This window comes from Carassius auratus, chromosome 20 (genome assembly GCF_003368295.1).
Source record: "Carassius auratus strain Wakin chromosome 20, ASM336829v1, whole genome shotgun sequence".
NCBI lineage: Eukaryota > Metazoa > Chordata > Actinopteri > Cypriniformes > Cyprinidae > Carassius > Carassius auratus.
The window spans coordinates 28,185,388-28,208,598 of NC_039262.1; the positions used below are offsets into that span (position 1 = coordinate 28,185,388).

Sequence of the window (23,211 nt, forward strand, 5' to 3'; positions counted from 1 at the left end):
GACAGTCATTGGTCAAATTGTGTTTGAGCTTAAGTGCCAGAAGTAGTAGTTGGGTTTGCTCTTTTGTTTGACCTGAATCCGCTGGATCCTCTATCTGAACAGGACTGGAAGTGCACTCTTCATCAGGAGTAGTTAGCTGGATGTCTTCTGGGATGGGGTCTGGGAATGGCTAAAAAAAAAAAAAAAAAGAAAAAACGAGAATTATGGGTCCTGTTAACATCACATTAATACTCTTTGAAGAGATAACAAGTCTTGAAAACAGAAAAATAAGATGTTACTTGTTATAAAGGAGAAATTAATTAAAAAGGATAGTGAAAGTTCTGTAATCCTTTACTGTTGTTCTAAACCTGTAAGATTTTCTTCCCTGTTGAACACAAAATACGGTAAGCTATTTTGAAGAATGCAGGTAACCAAACAGTTAATGGACCCCATTGACTTGCATAGTATAAATTCTATAAAACAGAAATACAGTGCAAGTCAACAGAGAACAGAAACTGTTTTGTTACCAACATTCTTTAAAATATCTTATTTTGTGTTCAACAGAACAAGGAAACTACAGGTTTAGAACAACATGAAGGTGAGTAAATTAGCATTAATTAATTAATTAAAGGGATGTATCAATTGTAAACTGTGAAAATTACCAGAACCATACCTTATGACATTCCTTGATAACATTCTCAAGGTCTTCTGCTACCTTAATTCTGAAAAAGAAAAAAACATATACAGTAATGAATAAAATGTAAGTGCTTACTGCTTTAAAAAAATTCTAAGTTTACTGCCATTAATGCCTCCAAAACATAGCAAAAAGTGCCAAGCTGTAACTTTTTTTAATAATTACATTTTTAATAATTACTTGCTTGATAGTAATATCATAGTTTCTGTTTTTGAATTCAGTTAGTCATCTACAACTGATTCATAAAACCTAATTACTAAAAAGAGTCACTCATAAAATGATAACTATAGCGATACATATAAAATATATAACGTTATATGCTTTAAGAATCATTCTAAGAATAAATTTCACACCACAACTATTATACACCTAACATTATATTATTCAAGAACATGCAGAGAAATCGGACATACTCGCGCTATAAATCATGAAAGTGTAAACTCCTAGTAAGATCGCGAGTGCTAGGGTGTCATTTGGGACAGGGCCTAAATCCCCTGATCAAAAGAGGCAACACGTGATTACCGGTAATACGGGAGCCGGGGTACACGTACACCTTTATCTTTTTTTAGTTCATGGGCTGTACACGTTCTGAGGAATCAAAAGAACCGACTATGAATTATTGGTGACTAACTTGTTCGCACCATAAGCATCAGAAACAAAATACACCCGGCCAGAACGGCTGATTGAGGAAAATTGTAATGGCGTTTTGGTTGGTGTTAATAGACCTAGCAGTGGGAGAAATTTTATCCACGCACCTTTTTTTAAGGGCCCATCTTCGTATGGTTCTTGGAGGTATTTCCTCTTCAGCATCAGTTAGATACCGTTTATACGAAATCCTGTGTAGAGGCTCGCTCATTGTGTCTGCAAATCATATGTGACATATTGATGAAATTAAGAACAACATTATTGAGGATTAATCGTAAAACCCGAAGGGTTAAAGTTAAACATGTGTAATAAAGATAGAATGTATTGTGACATGCTTACCAAGTAGTCTTTCAGAGAATAAAAAAAATGCATCGTCTGAAATCCATCCGTCAACGCGCGCAGCCACGCCCTGTATGCATGGCGCAATGCCTTGATGATATAATAAAACTACATAATTAGATTTAATTTAAAGGTAAAATAATATATTTAAGAGAATACTAAAATGTTTTAATGTAAGTGCAAATACATTATAAAATGTCAACAATTTAGTTAATTAAAAAAGCAGTATGATGACGTCATTAAGAAAAAAAAACCGTTGCCTGAGGCGCGAATTATGTGACTGCACCGAGGATAGGAGACGGGAAGAAACAAGTCGATTATGTTTGCGCTAATTAAGTGGGTGGAGGATGAAAAATTCTCAATTCTTCCAACTGCACACATTAGAGGATTTGATGAGGATGAATACTCAGCGGGTCTAGAAGAAAATGACGTTTACTTTGTGGAGTGGCACCAAGGCGTCAAAGAGCCGAAAGGCGGGTGGCCGGTTTTTGAGGCCTCCATCATCAAGATAGCAGGTAACGTTACCTATTTTTATTATCCTATCCACCTTATTCCTGACGAGCATACTGCGTTTTGATTTATGGCAGGTAACTTACTTCCCGTTTTGGGGAACTTCCATTCCATGAGTAGGATAATGTCCCCAGTTTTTTAAATAAACGTATTGTTGCATTTATAGAGCTTTGACAAGACCCGTAAGACTTTTGTTCATCTTCGGAACACAAATTAAGATATTTTTGATTAAATCTGAGAGCTGTCTCACTCCTCCATAAGGGATTGAAACTTGCTGGCCCAGAATAGTTATTAAAGTAATCGTTAATATAGTCCAAGTGACTAACGTTACAGTGTAAGTTAGTCACTTGGACTATTTTAACGATGCCTTTAATATACTCTTATGTCATCCTTTATTATTCTGGATACACTTATAACAAGACGTCAGTAAAATATTCATAAAAAAATAAATAAATTATATATATATATATATATATATATATATATATATTAAAAATAATCAGGACCGTGTTGTGACTTGATCAGCATTATTCTATCTCTTCAGAAAGGGAGAGAACGTTACAAATAACACTTAAGGAGCTTGAAGAACAGCTACCCAAGCCAGACACTCTTAAGAGAAAGAGTAAACCTTCAATGAAACTCCTTGAGGCCGCAGATGTGAGAGAGGAACCAGCAGCTAAGAAAAAGGTTAGTGTTTCCCATATGTGAATATATTTCTATATGTTATATATAACATATTTATGAATACATATAAATGTAGTTGTTTACAGTCAATGATGTGTGTTTAAGGGACAGCTCACAGACCTACCAAATGATCTAAAGTTGTGGAATGAAAGAAAAATTGAACATCTACAGCGTGTGATAAATCAGCTGAGAGAAGAGAACATGAATTTAAATAAAGAAAATGAGAGGCTGAAAAATGAAATACTTAAAAGTAAGTACTGTAATATTACTATATATTTTTAAAATGAAATACTTGATAGTACTCTGTACTATATATATTTATAACGTTATGTATATGTGTGTTTAATTTTACGTTCACAGAAATCCCACCTCTCCTTCTGGCTACAGAGCACTTACTACAGGAGGTTAGAATAATTGTTTACATGATGTAACAGTTATGCCTTAATTTATTTTACTAATGACAATGCTCCACATTTCCTTGCCTTTTAAAACTTTTTAAGACCTTTGGAGTTTTTTGCTTGCTCTGTAGTAATATTTCTGCCTACTTATTTCAGCCCATGAAATCAAATGCAGATTCCCTTGACGTAAGATTTAAATCTAACTAAATAATTTGTTTGTTATTATCATTATTGTTGTTGGTGTAGTTTACAATAGCTTGTGGAATCTGTTGCAGATGTTCATGATGTCAAAGACTCCATCTCATGTTCCCCTCTCACATACTCTTAAAGTAAGTATTAGCTGCTTTTTATGTAATGTCTATGCCACATGCTATTATGTCACATACTAAGCACAACTATTGAAATAATGACTTTTCTAATAGATTTTTTTTACATTTATAATAAACCAAGAAATTAATTAAAATAATTAAGAAATTACAACAGAACAAGTTGTACTTCATACCACAGCTACATGCAAACTACTATACTGTATATTAAATCTCAGCATTTTGTGGTATAATTATCCTGCTACAAGAGCCACAGTTACATCTTTAGATCAGTAGATAAACTTATATTGTAAACAATTGTCCAGTTCTATTGCTAACATATCCATTTACCATATTCATTTTTAGCCTGTGGAATCAAATGCAGATGTCCTTGATGTAAGTTATGCATTTTAACTATTGTCTTTATTTTATTTTTTACATTCATATATATACTTGTCAAGTCAGAAACATTATTCATAGCATCCTAGTGATTTGAACATGACTGTGCTAGATAAACAATAGTTCACCTAAAATTGATATATCTCATAATTTACTCACCTTTGTGTTTACTCATGTTTGTGTGACTTTTTTCCTCAGCATATGTTCTGATGGAGATATGGTGACTATATGCATATATAGTCATTAACATAGTGTTTAAAGGGATAGTTCAGCCAAAAATTACATTTCTGTCATTAATTTCTCACCCTCATGTTGTTCCAAACCCGTAAGACCTAAGTTCTTCTTCGGAACACAAATTAAGATATTTTAGATGAAATCTTAGAGATTTCTGACCCCACATAGATAGAAAAATCATTACCACTTTTCAAGGCCCAGAAAAGTAGTAAAGACATTGTTAAAATATTCCATGTGACTCCAGTGGTTCAAGCATAAATTTTGTTCCAAAAAAAAAAAAAAAAAAAAAGAGTCTTTATTCAGTTCTTACAATTGATTCTCTTCCGTATGAGTCTCTGAAGCTGTTATTTTTTTTATGCACAAAAAGTATTCTCGTCGCTTCATAACATTAAGGTTAAACCAGTGGAGTCACATGGACTATTTTAACAATGTATTTGGCCTTGAAAGTAGTTATGATGATGTATGATGTCTATGGAGGGGTCAGAAAGCTCTCGAATTTCAACAAAAATATCTTAATTTGTGTTCAGAAGATGATCGAAGAGCGAAAGTCTTACGGCTTTGGAACGACATGAGGGTGAGTAATTACTGACAGAAATTTCATGTTTGGGTGAACTACCCCTTTAACACATGCACAGAGCACTAGATGGAGTAATTTTGGAGGAATGCTTTGGTCTGTTCTCACCCAAAATCCACTAAATTGCTTCAGAAGACATTTATTAAACTACTGGGGTCTTACTGGAACTACTGGAAACTTACAATTAAGTTTTTTCTGTCTTTTTCAGAACATGTAAACTTTGTACCTATTCACTTGCGTACACCAAATATATATATATATATATATATATATATATATATATATATATATATATATATATATATATATATATATATATATATCCATACATATCTATATACCCGTCCCGTATATACCTCCATCAAAAAATGAGTCACAAGTCTTAACAAGTTGTAATGTTTTGATAGTTGTGCAACATTGTGATATTTGATACTTGTAAAAAAGTTTTTTTGGGGCTCAGTGTTGTGTATTGTTTTTAATGAGTATTCTGCTTTACAGGTGCCGAAGGCTGCATCCAATGCTTCGCTGTCTGCTAAAGTAAGTATTTTGTTTTTGCCTTGCCAAAATACATGGTGTAGTTACGAGTCATTGCTTTGTTAATTCTTAAAGGAACACTCCACCGTTTTTTGACCAAGTATGGTGACACAAAACAAAACGTGGCGCTTTTCTAAGCGGGTAAAAAGGATAACTATAATGTATGGTAGGGGTGCTCCGATCACGATCGGCCGATCGTTATTCGCATCTCGTCAGTAAAGCCGGTTTTCTAATCAGCGGTTAATTCCATCAGGTGCGTGATTTCACATAGAGCAGCTGTTACTACACAGAGCCGTTGTTAATAGAGAAGATGCGCAAATCACGTTAATTTTCAGCGTTTTTTGGCGCATCTTCTCTATTAACAACGGCTCTGTGTAGTAACAGCTGCTCTATGTGAAATCACGTACCTGATGGAATTAACCGCTGATTAGAGAACCGGCTTTACTGACGAGATGCGCATTAACGATCGGCCGATCGTGATCGGAGCACCCCTAATGTATGGCGGAATAGCACTGGGAGCATTTAGACTCGGCGCAAGTAATATCATCACTCCTGAAAATCTTCTCCCCCTCTCCCTCTCACTTCTGTCATTAGAACCAACGTGACTTTTTACTTTATCCTTTTTACCCGCTTAGAAAAGTGCCACGTTTTATTTTTTGTCACCATACTTGGTCGTGTAACTTGTGTAACTGTATTTACATAGAGAAATGTGGAGGTGTTTGGTCGCTTCTAACTTCATCTCTGTCTGGTCCCTAATGAATGAACTGGGCTAAGTTAAGTGCTATCAAAGTGTCTCCATGCACCAGAGCGATTGAGACGAGAGAGGTGTGGATCAACTCGTCTTAGTTAAGGGAATAACATAGTTTAATATGAAAAAAACGGTGGAGTGTTCCTTTAATAAAGTATGTAAAGGTTTGTAGGTAAGCTCTTCCTCCTTTCCTTTAGAGTTTACCAGCAACAGTCTGTCTGTAATAACATTGTTGACTTTCATTTTGATTTAATGTTTTTTTTTTTTTTTTTTTTTTTTTTTTTAAGTGTTCCAGTGATGCTAATTATGTAAGTACTTTTTGCTGAGGATTTAGGTCTGTACATACAGATTTTTTATTCATTTCTGCAATGGGTGAAATGGCTAAATAAAAACTTAAACAAGTTTTAAAGATTTGATTTGAAAATAATGTATATTATAAATCTCTTTTTATGTGATCACAACCACAGGTGGAGTTAGCACATGGCACGGGCATAAAAATCCTCAAGCATCAATGGACTTCTGCCCTGCAGGCCCAAACAGCCACTTCAATGGTGCGTGTTCTTTTAATGGCCGCCTTCCCACTAGAAGTTCTGATCCACAGCAATTTGAAAGGTAAACAGTTTCAAGGCCAAGTCAAATTCTTAGATATTAATCTGAGTAGTCTAAAAAAAGGCTAATTGTACATCTAACATATCCATACAAATATCTTTCAAACCCAGTTATTTTTCTTTACTTTCAATGTTGAGGTGAACAAAAATATTTGGAAATCAATAACTGGTCAGAAGACAATTGTGCATGCCCTCTGTACCCTATTCAAATGTTTGTGTATCATGTATTGTCTTTTGTAGGGGGAAAGAGTAAAACTGATGGTAGTGCAGAGAGAAGACATGCCCTTAGTGATAGTGAAGTGACATTCAGCCAAGTATGGTGACCCATACTCAGAATTTGTGCTCTGCATTTAACCCATCCGAAATGCACACACACAGAGCAGTGAACACAAACACACACACTGTGAGCACACACCCGGAGCAGTGGGCAGCCATTAATGCTGCGGCGCCCGGGGAGCAGTTGGGGGTTCAGTGCCTTGCTCAAGGACACCTAAGTCGTGGTATTGAAGGTGGAGAGAGAACTGTACATGCACTCCCCCCACCCACAATTCCGTCCGGCCCGAGACTAGAACCCACAACCCTTCGATTGGGAGTCCAACCCTCTAACCATTAGGCCACGACTTTCCCCCTTCCTTGACAAGGAAACCATGGGAGCCATATTTGGTAAATCAAGACTTGCAGTGTGTCTGAAATGTTTGAGTAGATTTGTATTTGAATTTACTTTACAACCGTTAAAAAAGTAGATTCTATATGAATGAATTTCGGACATTGGTAAGTCACATGACAGTAACAACATGGTTGATTTAGTGGTGTCATTTACGCCGCTTCACTGCTTGCTCCATAGAATTTAATTGAAAACGCTGGCTCTGCTCTGCACCAGTGGACACCTGGCCGTCATTAACATAGGCAGTGGCAAAATATGCAGCAATGGAGGGACAGAAATCTCAAATGTTATTAAAATATCTTCAGTTATGTTTAGAAAATGAACGAGAGTCTTAACAGGGTTAGAACAACATGAGCATGAGTAATGACAGAATTTTTTTTTTTGGGTGCATGAACTAACCCTAAAATATATCCTTAATTTTTTTTGTCTCTTACAGTGGCAGTCAAGAAGAGGTTTCCCAATGTGTCCAGAGGATCTTTGGGTATTGCAGTGAATTCCAAGCTGGGGGAACTGAGACTGCTTGAAAAAAAAAGGAGCTAATTTTGTTATTGTTTTTTTTTTGCTGCTGTTTTTTAATTTATAGCATGTTCCTTACTTGATTTTTATTCAGGGGTGTTATATGCCCACATTTTAGACAGAAAATAAAGATTTTATTCAAATGTTACATTGTGAATGTATTTTCTTGGATTGAAATATATGCAGGGCAATATATATATATATATATATATATATATATATATATATATATATATATATATATATATATATATATATATATATATATACATACATATATATATATATATATATATATATATATATATATATATATATATATATATATATATATATATATATATATATATATAAATGGCCAAAAATGTATTTGTAGAAAATATATTTATGTAAATATATTCTGAAATATATTTTTTGGCCATTTTTTTATATTTTCAAATAGATTTTGAAATGTATGTAAAAACATTAAAAAATGGCCAAAAATTTATTTGTAGAAAATATATTTATGTAAATATATTCTGAAATATATTTTAGGAAATATATTTTTTGGCCATTTTTTGTATATTTTGAAATATATTTGAAAATATATTTAAAAATATATTTTCTTACCGTATGGGATTATGCAGCTCATTATGCAGCTCATTATGCAGCTCATTATGCAGGTCTTTGTCTTCTCAGGTGTAAATCACAATGATATTCATGATAGTTGATGCCTAGTCGTTTATGCCCTTTACAAACAAAAAGTGTCTTAGAAAATTTAAATCAATATATTGTTTTCTGCGAGTGAGTAAACAAGAAGATTTTCATATCATTTAGAAGCAAAAATTCTAGACTTGTGAACAAATATTCTGTATTTGTTTTATGACCTTATTTCACTGACTTCAAAATTGTAGTTTTTCACTAACCACACATAAACTTTGTTTTCTTTAAAATCACAATCAGGTACATACATGGTAGTTACATATCATTGTAGCCCAGTTCGTACTAAATACAGTGTTTTCAGACTTTAGCCATATGTTTAGAAGCAACTGAAAAAGCACAAAAGTCAGGGCATGTCAAAACTTCTCCAGGCTCCCAAAACCCCTTAGACCTAGGGTTAAACCAGCTTATAACCAGCACAGGACCGACTAAGGAACAGTTTAAACCCGTTCAAACCAGATGCCATTCTTCAAAACATACCTAACCAGCATATGCTGTTTTTTCAACATGGAGTATGGTCTGTTTCACACATCTTGAGTTGAGGGCATGCACAGAATACAGGTCTGTGGCTTCAGCTCCAGGTTAATGTTGTGCTTTCAACCGACAGCACTTCAGTTAAGTTCCATGACTCTATACAGAAAATAAACTGTTTTCTGAAAAAACACACTCAATTGCTCCATGGCAATGATTGATAAAATGGTTTGCAGGAATGAGCTACTAGAAATCATTACAAACTTGATTATCATGAAATCTAAATTATATGAGGAGGAGTGTAACATTTACATCCAAATGATAATTAACCTACACAGATCACCAAAGCCAAAGTCCAGCTATAATTTGAATTAACAGAAAAGTTTGTGTCACTGGGTGTGAAGCATGAAGTTCCTGTTCATGCTATGTGTGAATCCTTCACTTGAGTATTATATGCTGCTTCAGTAAAGCCTACATAGGGCATAGTCAGAGTGTTTCCTGCTGAGTTTCATGTGATGCTCAGTGCCAGAGCTCTGCATACAGGCCATGAGAGTTGCAGGATGTGTGAACAAACTGACTTTATCCTAAAGGCAACATCAGCTACAAGGTTCATTTGTTGATAAAAGAAAAAAAAAGTCTTGAAGAACAGTCTTCAAGTGTTCCATCACAGCAGAATAAATCATGATGGGGTCAAAGCCAAGGCCTCATAAGGTGTCTACAACTGCTTGGACAGACAGACAGGCGGTAAGTATGAAATATTCATCTAATCTCTTTCATTTCAGAATAGGTTCATGTTACAAACAGTCAGATTTTTGTTTTTATGGCAAAAAAAATAATTCTAATTTGCAAGTCACTTTGGATAAATGCGTCTGCTAAATTAAATGTAAATGTACAAAATACAAAGCATGAAAATGTAGTGAAAAAAAAAAGATGGTAGGAAAAAATTTGCTTTACTAAGAACTAGTGCTGTCAATCAATTAAAAAAAAGTATTTAATTTAATTTAAATACTTGAATTTAATTTAACAACATAAAGAGAGTATACAGTATTTTTAATATTTGTGTAGTGTCATCATTTTTATGACTGAAGGCAAGTATCACCAAAGTCTCTGTCAAGGAAAGTCTGTTCACTCTGTGGCCATATTTGCAATGCCTCTGGGCAGCTCAAACAAGACCAAGGCCTATCTAAATTAATGGGGGAATCCAGAAATCTCAAAAACTGCTTGCTGAACTTGCAATTAAGTTACACATTTCAAATCAGCAACAAAATCAGAAATGAACTGCCTCGTGAATATTGTTTCTTATGCTTAAATACAGTTTAAAAAGTTTGTATTTCAGGCTAGATCAGCCAACGCGCTTATGACAGCACAAAGCATTGGCTGATAGCCTCAGGTCCTCTATGGGAACCAGAGCGTCTAAGAGCCGCAGTGACGCAATGACTTTACTAATCAGCGATTGGCTCTTTCATTTAGAAAGTGGGACTATTCTGCCTTATTGAGAACTATCAATTTTAACATTTTAACACTTTAAAAAATTAACAACAACTAATCACTAATAAATGTCATATTTACCTTTGGCCTTCAGCAAGTAGGAAATAAACAGAATTTGAATAAAGTTATCAAACACAAATAAAAATAAAAAAAAAGTTGAATTCTATGGATGAATTCTAAAAAAGTTACTATTTTTTTCTTTTTTTCTTTTGTTCTTTGATGAACAGACATCACAGCAGCCGGTTATCAGATTATTTGGCTGTTATAACTTTAAGAGCTGCTGCTGCTGAACATGGCACAAATCTGACTCACATGCTCATAGTTTCATTCGCACTTTAATATGAAATGATACAGGCTATACAGTGCACCGCTGTATTTGTGCGTGCAACTGAAGGGCATGCGTTATGAGCACAGTATAGTAACAAAAGGAGAGGAAAACGTGTTATTACTGACATATGACACATTACTGACACATTCCAAACCCATAAGACCTTTGTTCATCTTCAGAACACAAATTAAGATATTTTTTATTAATTTTAGAGTGCTCTATGATCCTCCATAGACAGCAACACAACTGTAATGTTCTCAGATACAGAAATTTAGTGAGGACATCAGTAAAACAGTCCATGCGACATCAGTGGATCAATTTCAATTTTGCAGTTCTTAAAAAGTAGCCTATGGTGTAAAAAAAGAGAACATAGTATGGAAACATATATGTTTTAAGACTATTTGCCCTATTCAGTGTTCTAAATTATGAAATTGATAATTTCTAAAAAAATAATTTATCATAAAAGTAGGAAGATTTCATCACAAACATTTAGGGATCATTTGAACATCACACATTTTCATTATGCAGAACTCTTAAAACAAGTCTTATTTTTAATTCACTAAACAAATGTTCAAAATAGCAAAAGATAATGAAGCAAACATGTAAGCCTAGTAATATCTGTATATAAATTGATTATTAGCCTGCTTTTGACAGAGAGCTGGTTTGGTTTCTGAGAGATGGAGACAGGCAGAGATGGCAAAGCGGTTGTTTGATTGATTTATTCGTATATCATTTCGCAGTCTATAAGGCACCCTACACTGCCATTCGGCCCACAAGCATTAATGACAGTGAGAGAGACCTGTTCCTGACCCGAAGGCGCAGGGAAGTGACCCTTTCGTTCACCGGGGTAAACTCCAACACGCCGCCTCTCACTTTGGGCAACTCCAGAGTGATAGAGATTCCAGCCTCTCTCAAGGGGAGTGGATCCAGAACCCAAGCTGTGCTTGGAGGTGAGCCCGAATATCTCCAGTTGGTGCCTCTCAATCTACAGCACAAGCTCAGGCTCCTTCCCCACCAGTGAGGTGATATTCGGCATACCTAAGGCCAGTTTCCATGTCCAGAGATCGGGTCGTCGGGGCCCCTACCTTCGACCGCTGCCTGATCCACAATGCACCAGCCTCTTACAATTCCTCCCACAGATGGTGGGCCCAATGAGGGAAGCCCCGGCCACCAGGCGCTCGCATACTAGCCCCCGCCCCGGGGACATAACTTGGGGGAGAAGAATTGTTAAATAAATTATTAAGTTATTTTTGATTCCTATGTGCGTAAAAATTATTCTTGTAGCTTTGCAAAACTGAAGTTGAGGCACTGATGTCACATGGACTGTTTTACCGGCACTTACTACGTTTCTGGGTCTAGGAACAGTTGGGTTGCTGTCTATGGAGGGTCAGCTCTCAGGTTTAATCAAGATATCTTAATATGTGTTCAGAGGATGAACAAAGATCTTACTGGTTTGGAACGACATGTTGATTAAGTAATGACAGAATTTTCATTTTGGGGTGAACTGACCCATTAAGTCCTGGCCTGCAAACAAAGTAAACAATTTCCATGAAGTTCACAAAACACTGGGCATGCAATCCGTTTCACTCAGTCTGTGTGGCTGTAAGGTTGGGAGGGCTTAAGTATCTCTGGTGAGACCATGACATTAATGGGTGGTCTAATGCCATTTATGAGGACTAGTATAAAGCCAACTGACATTACAGGTTTTTCTTTGACTCAAGGCACATAATAGATGTATTGCCCTGCAAGCTCATTAACATGCTCAGAGGTGAGCACTTGTCTGTGCACAGGCACCTCATCACCTTCAGACCATGAAAGAGAGAGACAGAGACACTTTCCCTAACTAGAGTCTCTAATTACTGAAGCTTGATACTTCAGGTAATGGGCTGGTCCTAATTGCGGTCAATAGTGCGAACAGCACAACAAATAGCATACTTCGCAAAAAACAAACAAACTTGTGAATAATTGTCTATTTTGATCATGTCACGTTTTTAACATCATCAGGACCATTCCCTTTTTTCCATTGCCTTCTTTCGTCTTTTTCATTCTCTCTTGAACTGTCAAAATAAATTGTAAAAAAGAAATAAAAAAAGAATAAAGAAAACAATAAATGCCTCCCAGGCTTATTTTCATATAAAGGAATACCATTAAACTTTCTTGGGGTATTTGACAACGTATAAATAAACATTTAATCTTCATCCTGCCAACAGACAAGTAAACTGGTCACCTAAACCTCTGCGTCACTGTGTCCAGGTTAAGGGTAACAAGCAATAGGAGTTGGTATTTATAAAATCAAATGAGACTGGGGTGCTTTGGTGTTCAGGTTACTTCCAGGTACTTTGGTGTGTGTGTGTGTGTGCTGAGAATGAGGCTGTATGTTTGCCTAAGAATGGTGCGGAAATTTTCAGATCACACTGTGAATTATGGTAACTGCACCATGTTTCTACAGTAAAACAGCTAATCAGGTGTTCTTGTTCAAAACATAATTATTTAAAGTAAACTGATTAAATTGGTCTACAGAAAACACTGGAGCTTGATGCAGCAAAAGCTGTACTTTTCTTAATTTCACATCAGATAGACCTCAAATGCTGCTCAAGCAACTGGCCTTTTTTATCTGATATTTTAGTGTTTAAAGTTGGCTGGTGTCATCAATTCTCATTGAAGAGTGTGTCCAACAACTTCTTGTTAATAATTTAGCGAGAGTTCACGAGTCTCTTGTCTTTACTGTGGCCCATGCCTCCCAGACCAGCCGGCACTAATGACAGACAGGTAATGAAACATCAGCACTGTTAGTCACTGCTGTGAAATTAAACTACTGATTACAGTTCCGAACAAACCAGAAAACTGGCATCTTCTAGCAATGCAGAGTGTTGTTTTGCTCTTGGATGATTATGCTTTTTTGAACAAATTGCATGAGTGAACGAATTGGTGACCCATGCAATTAAGTTTCACTTATGAATGAATCAGCCAGTTTGAACCAAACTGAATGAGTGGTTCTGTGATTAATTCATTAAGAAATGTCACATGTTGTTTCGTTTAATAATACTATGATTTCATTTCCCCAACATTTCATATTTTTATATATACAAAATGTTATATTAAAGCATTAGCTCCTGTAGCTCAGCTAGCAACATGGACAGGTTTTCACACTGAGAAAAAAAAAAGAAAAAAAGGCTGCATCTACTAGATAAGCAAAATGTTTTTATTTCACTGAGAAAAAAAAAACTTAATTAAGTACATTTTGCTTAAAACAAATAAAATGATCATTACTTGTGTAGAGCAAAATGTAATTAATTTAGATTTATTTCCCCCAGGAAACAACATTATATATCTTGCTATATCTTGCTTATCTATATATTTTGCTTATCTATTAAAAGAATATAGGATTTTTAATTTTTTAAATTCTGACTAGGAACAAGACAAAAATACTAAGAATACTAAACCTGAAACTAAAAATACTAAGCCTTCTTTATTATTTGTTTTGCAGCAGGATCTGTCAGTGAGGAATCAGACTGCAGCACTGAAGAGAGCTTTTCTGGATTCGCTTCAAATCCAGCCTATTGGAGACTGATAAAGTGCACATTCTGCTCAATGATCATGGTCATCTCACATATACGTGACGAGCCAAGGGCACATAATCCAGCAGAAGCTGGCCCGCTTCGCTGTACATCTGCCAGTAGCATACAGTTTGTACCCAATATTTTTAAGGCTGATGATACACTGGGCACGTTTTTTTGAGCAATGTTTCTTGGGCACTTTTCCACTGAGAATGGCCTATTGCATTCAAAAGTGGCTCCAATCTGTCACAGACGACCTCCGAATGTGCATTTAATGTAAGACTCCACATGACCCATCAGCACATTACATCTCACAGTGACTACATTTATATGGACATCAGTAATCTAATCATTTACCTTATTCTGAATAAGACAATACTATGATTAAGGTGTTCACATGAGTTCCTTTCATCCTCCTGTTTTAAATGCTCATCCCTCAGGGTCCTGTATCTACAGATGGAGGACTGAACCCTGACATCTGCAGGGAATCAGGCCTTAGACCATAAAAGCCTCGTTTGACACATTAGCCTTTAGAGTGCTTTCACGCCGGCCTGAATTTAAGACGAGGATGCCTCAGGGACATGGTTTACAACTGTACCCCAGCAACAGAGAGCATGACACTGTGAAGTCCTCTTCTGTCCTCGGACGGACAGATCATAAAACCTCTTTTCAATCTAACAACTGCAGGATCACACTTTCATTTCACTGATCTCATCTCAGTCTCTCCAGAATTTAAGCAAATGCAACATTTGTCAGGGGGCGGGACTAAGCTGTATACCCCATCAGCCCCTTTGATTTTGGCAAATCACTTTGAGTGAACGAAGACAACACGATTAATATTGATGACTCCGACAATCTGCCACCCATTAGCACAACAGACCCAGACACTGCCAACAATATGATGCTATCTGACTCCAGACGCCAGCAGAAAGAGAAGGTGTCCACAACTATTCCAAGTTAACAATGTGAACAGGGAAAGACAAATACATCTTAAGTAACTTGTAGCATGTTCTTAACCTCACACATTATTATTATTATTAGTCTTTTTCACTCAAAGGCAGTGTGGCTCATGTTTTCTCAACTTTAACGCTCATTTCACGAGTTCACATCTACGTATATTAATACCGTAAGTTTATGCGTATTTGGCGTGCTGTCCGGGTGGAGGGCTCCGAGCTCGGGATGTGGCCGAACCCAGAGTACTCCCCCCGGTTGTGGTAAGAGTAGATGGATCTATAAGTGAGGAGAAATGGGGTGGAGGAGGGATGCTGAAAACTGTCAATGAGCAGAGGTAGGTTCTGCTGTTATTTATACCTTGTCATGAGTTGATTACTGATTGGTCTCCACTTGTGTTATTCAGGTTATTGAACTGCGACTGCTCCTCCCGAACTTTGTTATAAAACAGCATTAAAAATGAACGCCTTCTGGGCACTTCGTTTTGGCAAACCCCTGGCAGTGTGAACACCTCTTAAAGGGGTTGGGATGTGAGCAATCAGAATATATTTACTAGGGCTGCTCCATAACAGTCGATTAACCAATAGTGGAAGAGAAGAGGATAGGTGGACCAAAACTGGATTAGTCATTTAGTCGCAGAAAATATATAAATGAATAAATATACAAAAATCCACATTGGCAAAGTCACACAGATCGTTTAATGGCTGGTCCATGTGATAAAACAGTACATCGGGCAGGACATCCAAACACTCACCTATCATTCACTGACCTCAAACATGGCCTTTCATCTGAAATACAGTATTGTTCAAAATAATAGCAGTACAATGTGACTAACCAGAATAATCAAGGTTTTTAGTATATTTTTTATTGCTACGTGGCAAACAAGTTACCAGTAGGTTCAGTAGATTCTCAGAAAACAAATGAGACCCAGCATTCATGATATGCACGCTCTTAAGGCTGTGCAATTGGGCAATTAGTTGAAAGGGGTGTGTTCAAAAAAATAGCAGTGTCTACCTTTGACTGTACAAACTCAAAACTATTTTGTACAAACATTTTTTTTTTTCTGGGATTTAGCAATCCTGTGAATCACTAAACTAATATTTAGTTGTATGACCACAGTTTTTTAAAACTGCTTGACATCTGTGTGGCATGGAGTCAACCAACTTGTGGCACCTCTCAGCTGTTATTCCACTCCATGATTCTTTAACAACATTCCACAATTCATTCACATTTCTTGGTTTTGCTTCAGAAACAGCATTTTTGATATCACCCCACAAGTTCTCAATTGGATTAAGGTCTGGAGATTGGGCTGGCCACTCCATAACATTAATTTTGTTGGTTTGGAACCAAGACTTTGCCGTTTACTAGTGTGTTTTGGGTCATTGTCTTGTTGAAACAACCATTTCAAGGGCATGTCCTCTTCAGCATAGGGCAACATGACCTCTTCAAGTATTTTAACATATGCAAACTGATCCATGATCCCTGGTATGCGATAAATAGGCCCAACACCATAGTAGGAGAAACATGCCCATATCATGATGCTTGCACCTCCATGCTTCACTGTCTTCACTGTGTACTGTGGCTTGAATTCAGAGTTTGGGGGTCGTCTCACAAACTGCCTGTGGCCCTTGGACCCAAAAAGAACAATTTTACTCTCATCAGTCCACAAAATGTTCCTCCATTTCTCTTTAGGCCAGTTGATGTGTTCTTTGGCAAATTGTAACCTCTTCTGCACATGCCTTTTTTTTTAACAGAGGGACTTTGCGGGGGATTCTTGAAAATAGATTAGCTTCACACAGACGTCTTCTAACTGTCACAGTACTTACAGGTAACTCCAGACTGTCTTTGATCATCCTGGAGGTGATCATTGGCTGAGCCTTTGCCATTCTGGTTATTCTTCTATCCATTTTGATGGTTGTCTTCCGTTTTCTTCCACGTCTCTCTGGTTTTGCTCTCCATTTTAAGGCATTGGAGATCATTTTAGCTGAACAGCCTATCATTTTTTGCACCTCTTTATAGGTTTTCCCCTCTCTAATCAACTTTTTAATCAAAGTACGCTGTTCTTCTGAACAATGTCTTGAACGACCCATTTTCCTCAGCTTTCAAATGCATGTTCAACAAGTGTTGGCTTCATCTTTAAATAGGGGCCACCTGATTCACACCTGTTTCTTCACAAAATTGATGACCTCAGTGATTGAATGCCACACTGCTATTTTTTTGAACACACCCCTTTCAACTAATTCAACTAATTGCCCAATTGCACAGCCTTAAGAGCGTGCATATCATGAATGCTGGGTCTCATTTGTTTTCTGAGAATCTACTGAACCTACTGGTAACTTGTTTGCCACGTAGCAATAAAAAAATATACGAAAAACCTTGATTATTCTGGTTAGTCACATTGTACTGCTATTATTTTGAACAATACTGTATGTCAGTAGCAGCAACTTTACATGGCCGCATGTTTTTTTTGCAAAGAACTTCAACAAAATAAGTGAAGGTAGGAAAATAAGGAACATGTTAATGTAATATAATAAAGCATGTCATGACCCAGATGAGCACAGGATGAAGAGCTTCCACCTACAGGATGATGTAAAGGTGTAGGCCGAGCGAGCAGAGAGGCTTGTGCCAGCTGAAGAGCGTTCATGAACCGTGAATAGACACGAGTCTGTGCTCCATTATCATGTGAGCTGTTGCTAAGCAGTGAAAATAAGCTCAGTGGCCTCGCTTTTACTCTAATAATAGATCATTTCTGTTTGTTGAGCTACACCGTCTTCACCCGACTCCCCTCTTCAAGAGAACGTCTCCTAGAGACCACTTACTTATGAAATAAAAGTGTTTGCTGTACGGTATGAGAGCTGAAAAAAAAGATGCATGGACACTTCTGAATGACTGTGAAAGGAGAAAGATTCTTTTGCTGTATAACACACAGGATCGTGATCTCCAGCGATTAAACGCCTGGCCCACATACCGCTCTCAGAAATCCTGTGAGGATCAGAAAAATCTGCATTGAAAATGCATTATCAGTGCATGAATACTGAAAACCCAGCCATTTATATCCGCGCAACACAGAGATGCTTTCATCACACACAGCCTTTTCGGACACAGAGGTCAGGAACGATACTAATCCACTCTCTGTCTGGACGTCACACTAACGCTCCTCTTCTGAGAGCAGAATCAATTGGCAATTCCTCTCAAAGGAAGCTTTAACACCGACCGGATCAGTTCAGCGCCCGCTGATGAAATTCTCTAAAGCATCCGCTCTGTGTCTGAGTCAGAGAAGCCAGCGATGGAGAAGTGACTGCAAAATGATCTGCCGAGGCTCAGACGTCTCTGATAAAGTGTAATGCTCTGGACTTGATTCATCCCTTTAGATTGGACTGAAGGGATCCGTTGGGGTTGACCGCGGTCACAGTGGGATCGTAATCTATTATCACTTACAGTCACACTGAGAGATTGAAACAGTGGAGACCTCCGGCAGTTAATCTGCACTGCTGCTGGGAGACACTGCCCCAGCTAAAATAACCAGAGCCGGAGTTCTGCAGGAGCAGAGGCGAGACACACACTGAAGGTCTAGAGTCTGCTTATCATTCTATATTGGTATTTTATTATAGGACAAGGTATTTTTTGACCATGGGGCACATATCTTATTATTAAAAGGACACATGATGGAGATTACTGAACAACAAAAGTGAACATTTAGTGAAAAGAGTTAATGAGTTTCTGCTATGATTTATAATTCACAAGTCTAATTACCTTATGAAAGCTTATTCATTGATCTGAGTAACTTCACAACAGCAACTTTCCAACACCACTGTCCCCAAATAACATTGCATGATATACCATCAAGGGAAGTTTATTTATATAGCACATTTCATACACAATGGTAATTCAAAGTGCTTTACATAAAAGAAAGTAAAACTGTCATGAAGAAAAATAATAACAAAAATAAAAACAAGCAATTTTAAAACTTTGGAAATAATTTAAAAATGGATGTATTTAAAATGTATTTAAAAGTTAAAAATAAAAAATTATTTTAAATCAAATACAATGAATACGTAAAATACAGTGCAATCAGTTCGGACATTGCACAGTGCTCATTCAATAAATGCACAGCTAAACAGATTTGTTTTGAGTCTAGATTTAAATGTTACTAGTGTTTTAGCACATCTGATCTCTTCTGGAAGCTGATTCCAGCTGCGGGCAGCATAGTAACTAAAGGAGGACTCCCCTTGTTTTGTGTGAACCCTTGGTATTTCTAACTGACTCGATCCTAATGATCTGAGTGCTCTGTTAGGTTTATGTTCAGTGAACATATCTGCAATATATTTCGGTCCTAGGTCATTTAGTAACTTATATACGAGTAAAAGTACTTTAAAATCAATCCTAAATGTAACTGGAAGCCAGTGTAAGGACCTGAGGACTGGTGTGATATGCTCAGATTTTCTGGTTCTAGGTTTAATGCAGCTTAAACAAACTTACCTCTTTCCAGCTGTACATGATACATGTACAAAAAACATTAGCATTTCAGTGGATGTATGATGTGGTGTTTTTATTAAAAAATTAAATTAAATTAAAACCTAGTACTATATTTTTCTATATAATTACTGTGCAAATATACACTTGTTCCATGTAGTTACAGAGTAAGTATCTACAAGAAATTGCTCTGAAATGGGTGTTTATACAGTAGGTCATCATACATGATATATCCAGTAATATATCAATAAACATGGACTGTTTTATTTCAATCAAATATTGTTTGAAATTTACTATAGACCTAACGCTGGGTTAAATGAACCCAAAATAGGTTTTTAAATTAAATCACACACAACATGACAACAGTAACTGCAAAGGCTAAAGATAATAAAAGATAAACATTTATTACATTTCAGAAAAAAGCAAAGCGACTCCATACTTCTACAGCTTTTACAGTTAAACCAAATTCTATTGAAAAGCTTGTTTAAGAACAAATGTAAGATTTTGTTAAATTTGTTCATGTTTTTCACCCATTGATGAAGTTAATCTATTATGGCCAAACCATCACGCCAATAAACACACAGTAATAAACAATGAAGGTCAAGATTAAAGCTGTATTATAACGAACTGACAGAATTTTTGATATTACCGTTTTGATCCACGTCCTCCATTTTGACTATATTTCAGTTTTCCGCTCATGAATCGCTGCTCAATGTTGTGAGAACATACTCAAACAAAATACTCATCTCTGTCCTCTTCATTTTGATTAGTTTTCTTGTATTTTCAACCCATATTCCTGTCATGAGCACCACAAACACCGACTCGATCGCCTCAGGCACTGAATTCCAGCTGTGTCCAGTTCACGCTCACCACATTCACTGCTTCCGTTTTAAATAAACACACTCCAGTCAGTTTTACAGTTGTCCCTCATCTGTTCTTTGATTGGTTTTCTCTTATTTTCCACACACGTTCCTGTCTTCAGCACTGAAGTCACAGATTTCGTTGAACACAGAACTGTTTGCGTTTGAACTCAGTGACTTGCTTCTTGCTCTCTTTAACGTCCTCCATATTCCTAACCCAGCACCACTAAATTAATTATTACTGATATCAACCCAAACTGGGTGAAATCAAGCCAGCTTCCTAACCCAACAGTTTCAACAGTCTCAACCGAGCGTGTTTTATATGTGTTTTTCTGTCAGTAGGTTAATTGTATGTAGGTATAGTAATATATGAAGCATTGGTATAGTTATTTGTATAGTTAACTTATGTATAAGGTCAAATCTGTCAGTAGGTTAGGTGTGTATAGGTTATACTGTTGCACTTCATTGTTGTATGTCTGTATTTATGTAGCACCGCGGTCCTGCGAGACACATTTAGACAATTTTAACAAAAATACAATCTGCACTCATTTAATCTAGTGCTGTTAATTTAATGTTTATTTCATGCAATTCATTATGGAAATGATAACCAGACATGTCCGTCATCTTGCACTGATGCAGTGTCTGATGATCATGATGCAGGACAACTGACTGTGTGATGAAGTCTATTAGTGCAGTAATATGAGCCTGAAATTCAAGGAATGACCGCAACAAAATCACTCTCTTATATTTATATCATGTGATATAGTTTGGTAATATCACATGAGCAGGAGAGCTGTTTCTCCCAACATCTGCATGACTGCTAATGTGATACTGATAGTATACAGCAGTTCAATAATCAAGATGACACAATAGTCAGTATTGCTCAGTGTCACAACAGATATGTTGAGCATTTCTGATCAACACCGGTGATTTATTACTGGATGAATACGCATTTATGAATAAATCAAGTGATTACATTATTCAGTGACTCACGTATTAAGACAGCGACTTGCTGGCATTTAAGCATCACATCTACTGTAGAGCATCATTTCATTAAAAAAAAATCAAATCAAATAATATTTCAGTAAGTTTTTTTTAAAGACATTAATCTTACAGAATTATTTAAGCGAATCTAATTCATGTCGCCCCAAACAGTCTGCCACTTCAAATGCGGCTTATGAAAACAATCTTATGGCCACATATTAGCCTTAAAAGATCTGTTGAATCAAAATACTCCTTTCGAAAGCTAATTTAATGATGTCTATTTTATACTTTTCTGATTTAACAGAATATTTTCAAACAATCTTTTGGCAAGTGATAAAATCAATGTTTAGTTTGAGATTAATTGATAATTAATCAGCACATCATTAATTAGATTAAATGTGAAGCTCTTAACAGCCCTAGTTTAGACTCACTGACTTCCATCATCAGCACAGTTTTTATTGTGATTTTTTTAAATGTGCTACAAATGCTGTGGAAAAAGCCTTTTTTCATGTACAGTACAATATAATCAATTGCATTTTCCCCGTTTGCTAATACAAATACTGCAAGTGCTTATCAGCTTTGCACATTAATGACGTATCTGAACAGTGACCTTTAACTGCACAAGAGAGGCAGGACTGGGATAAAAGATCAGAAGCAATCAGAAGATAGAAGCACTGTTTATTATGATTTATTTTCTGCCGTTATTTATGCAGGAGCGTGCAGGTTCAGAGAGGCACACAAACTCAGGTCTAATAAAAGTCTATTTATGAAATATGATGTTGTTTAAATATTCCATTGAAACATTACGTAGTGTTTCTGGGGCATCTGTGGCTACTAAGAGTGAATGAGGGATGTTTTGTACAGTGCATTATCAATCAGAGTGGTCATGAAGCATCTGGTGTCTAGTGTGATGAAGCTCTCACCGGTGTCACGCTGCTGCTCTGCCATAGGTTCAGCCTGTCAATCACATCCCACCTTCCTCCCATTGGCTGCTGGAGGCTGATGATACACCTGAGGAGAGGACAGCATCACACAATCAGCTTTCTGTGATGGCGAGGGAACCCAGACCAGACACATGTGATGGCAGCAGATTTTCATACGGGTCAGAGGACAGGATTACATGCATTCACTCTAAAGAAATTACTTTTTATATAACTTGTTTATTTTTTCCCCTTCAGGAACTAGAGCTGCATCAAAACGTTTTGGGAATGACTTCAGCTGTATGACGTAGACCAGGTGTTACATGAAACTTTATTTTGTTTCACAAGTAATGGCTTGTACTGATCACAGCTGCCCTTTGTGGCCAAGAGATTTGTTATTTGTCTGTTTATTAGATGCTGATTTCACACACCTGTGTTGTTTATGAGCTGAGCAGTATAAATGCTGTTGCTGGCACTTTTGCTGGCAGCTAGAGGAAAACTGACCAGGGGCTGAATCAGCAGTTTTGCTGTGATTTTTCCTCTCTGTTTTTGTTCAGAGTAACTCTTTAATAACCTTTTGGCCTGCTGTACATGCCCCTACAGAGGTGGCTCCAGACCAAGGGGTTATCCCTGTGGGGAAATCCTCTCT

The 23,211-nt window shown here is 36.7% G+C and overlaps 1 protein-coding gene and 1 long non-coding RNA gene across 4 annotated transcripts in view; one reads left to right on the forward strand and one right to left on the reverse strand.

Moving 5' to 3' along the window:
* LOC113037716 (leucine-rich repeat and fibronectin type-III domain-containing protein 2-like) overlaps positions 1–23,211 on the reverse strand; it is an 83,846-nt gene that overhangs the window by 13,538 nt on the left and 47,097 nt on the right. The window contains exon 2 of one of the 3 annotated variants that reach the window (XM_026195060.1): positions 22,566–22,653. The exons of 1 other annotated variant lie outside the window; for it this stretch is intronic. The gene's annotated coding sequence lies outside the window, so the exon portion shown is untranslated. Of the gene's footprint in view, positions 1–22,565; positions 22,738–23,211 lie in introns of those variants that run through there. One more of the 3 variants, XM_026195061.1, reaches the window with a different exon arrangement.
* Positions 2,817–3,360, forward strand: LOC113037717 (uncharacterized). Its single transcript, XR_003274665.1, has 3 exons — positions 2,817–2,854; positions 2,957–3,101; positions 3,212–3,360. It is a non-coding gene; the product is annotated as an uncharacterized LOC113037717 (long non-coding RNA).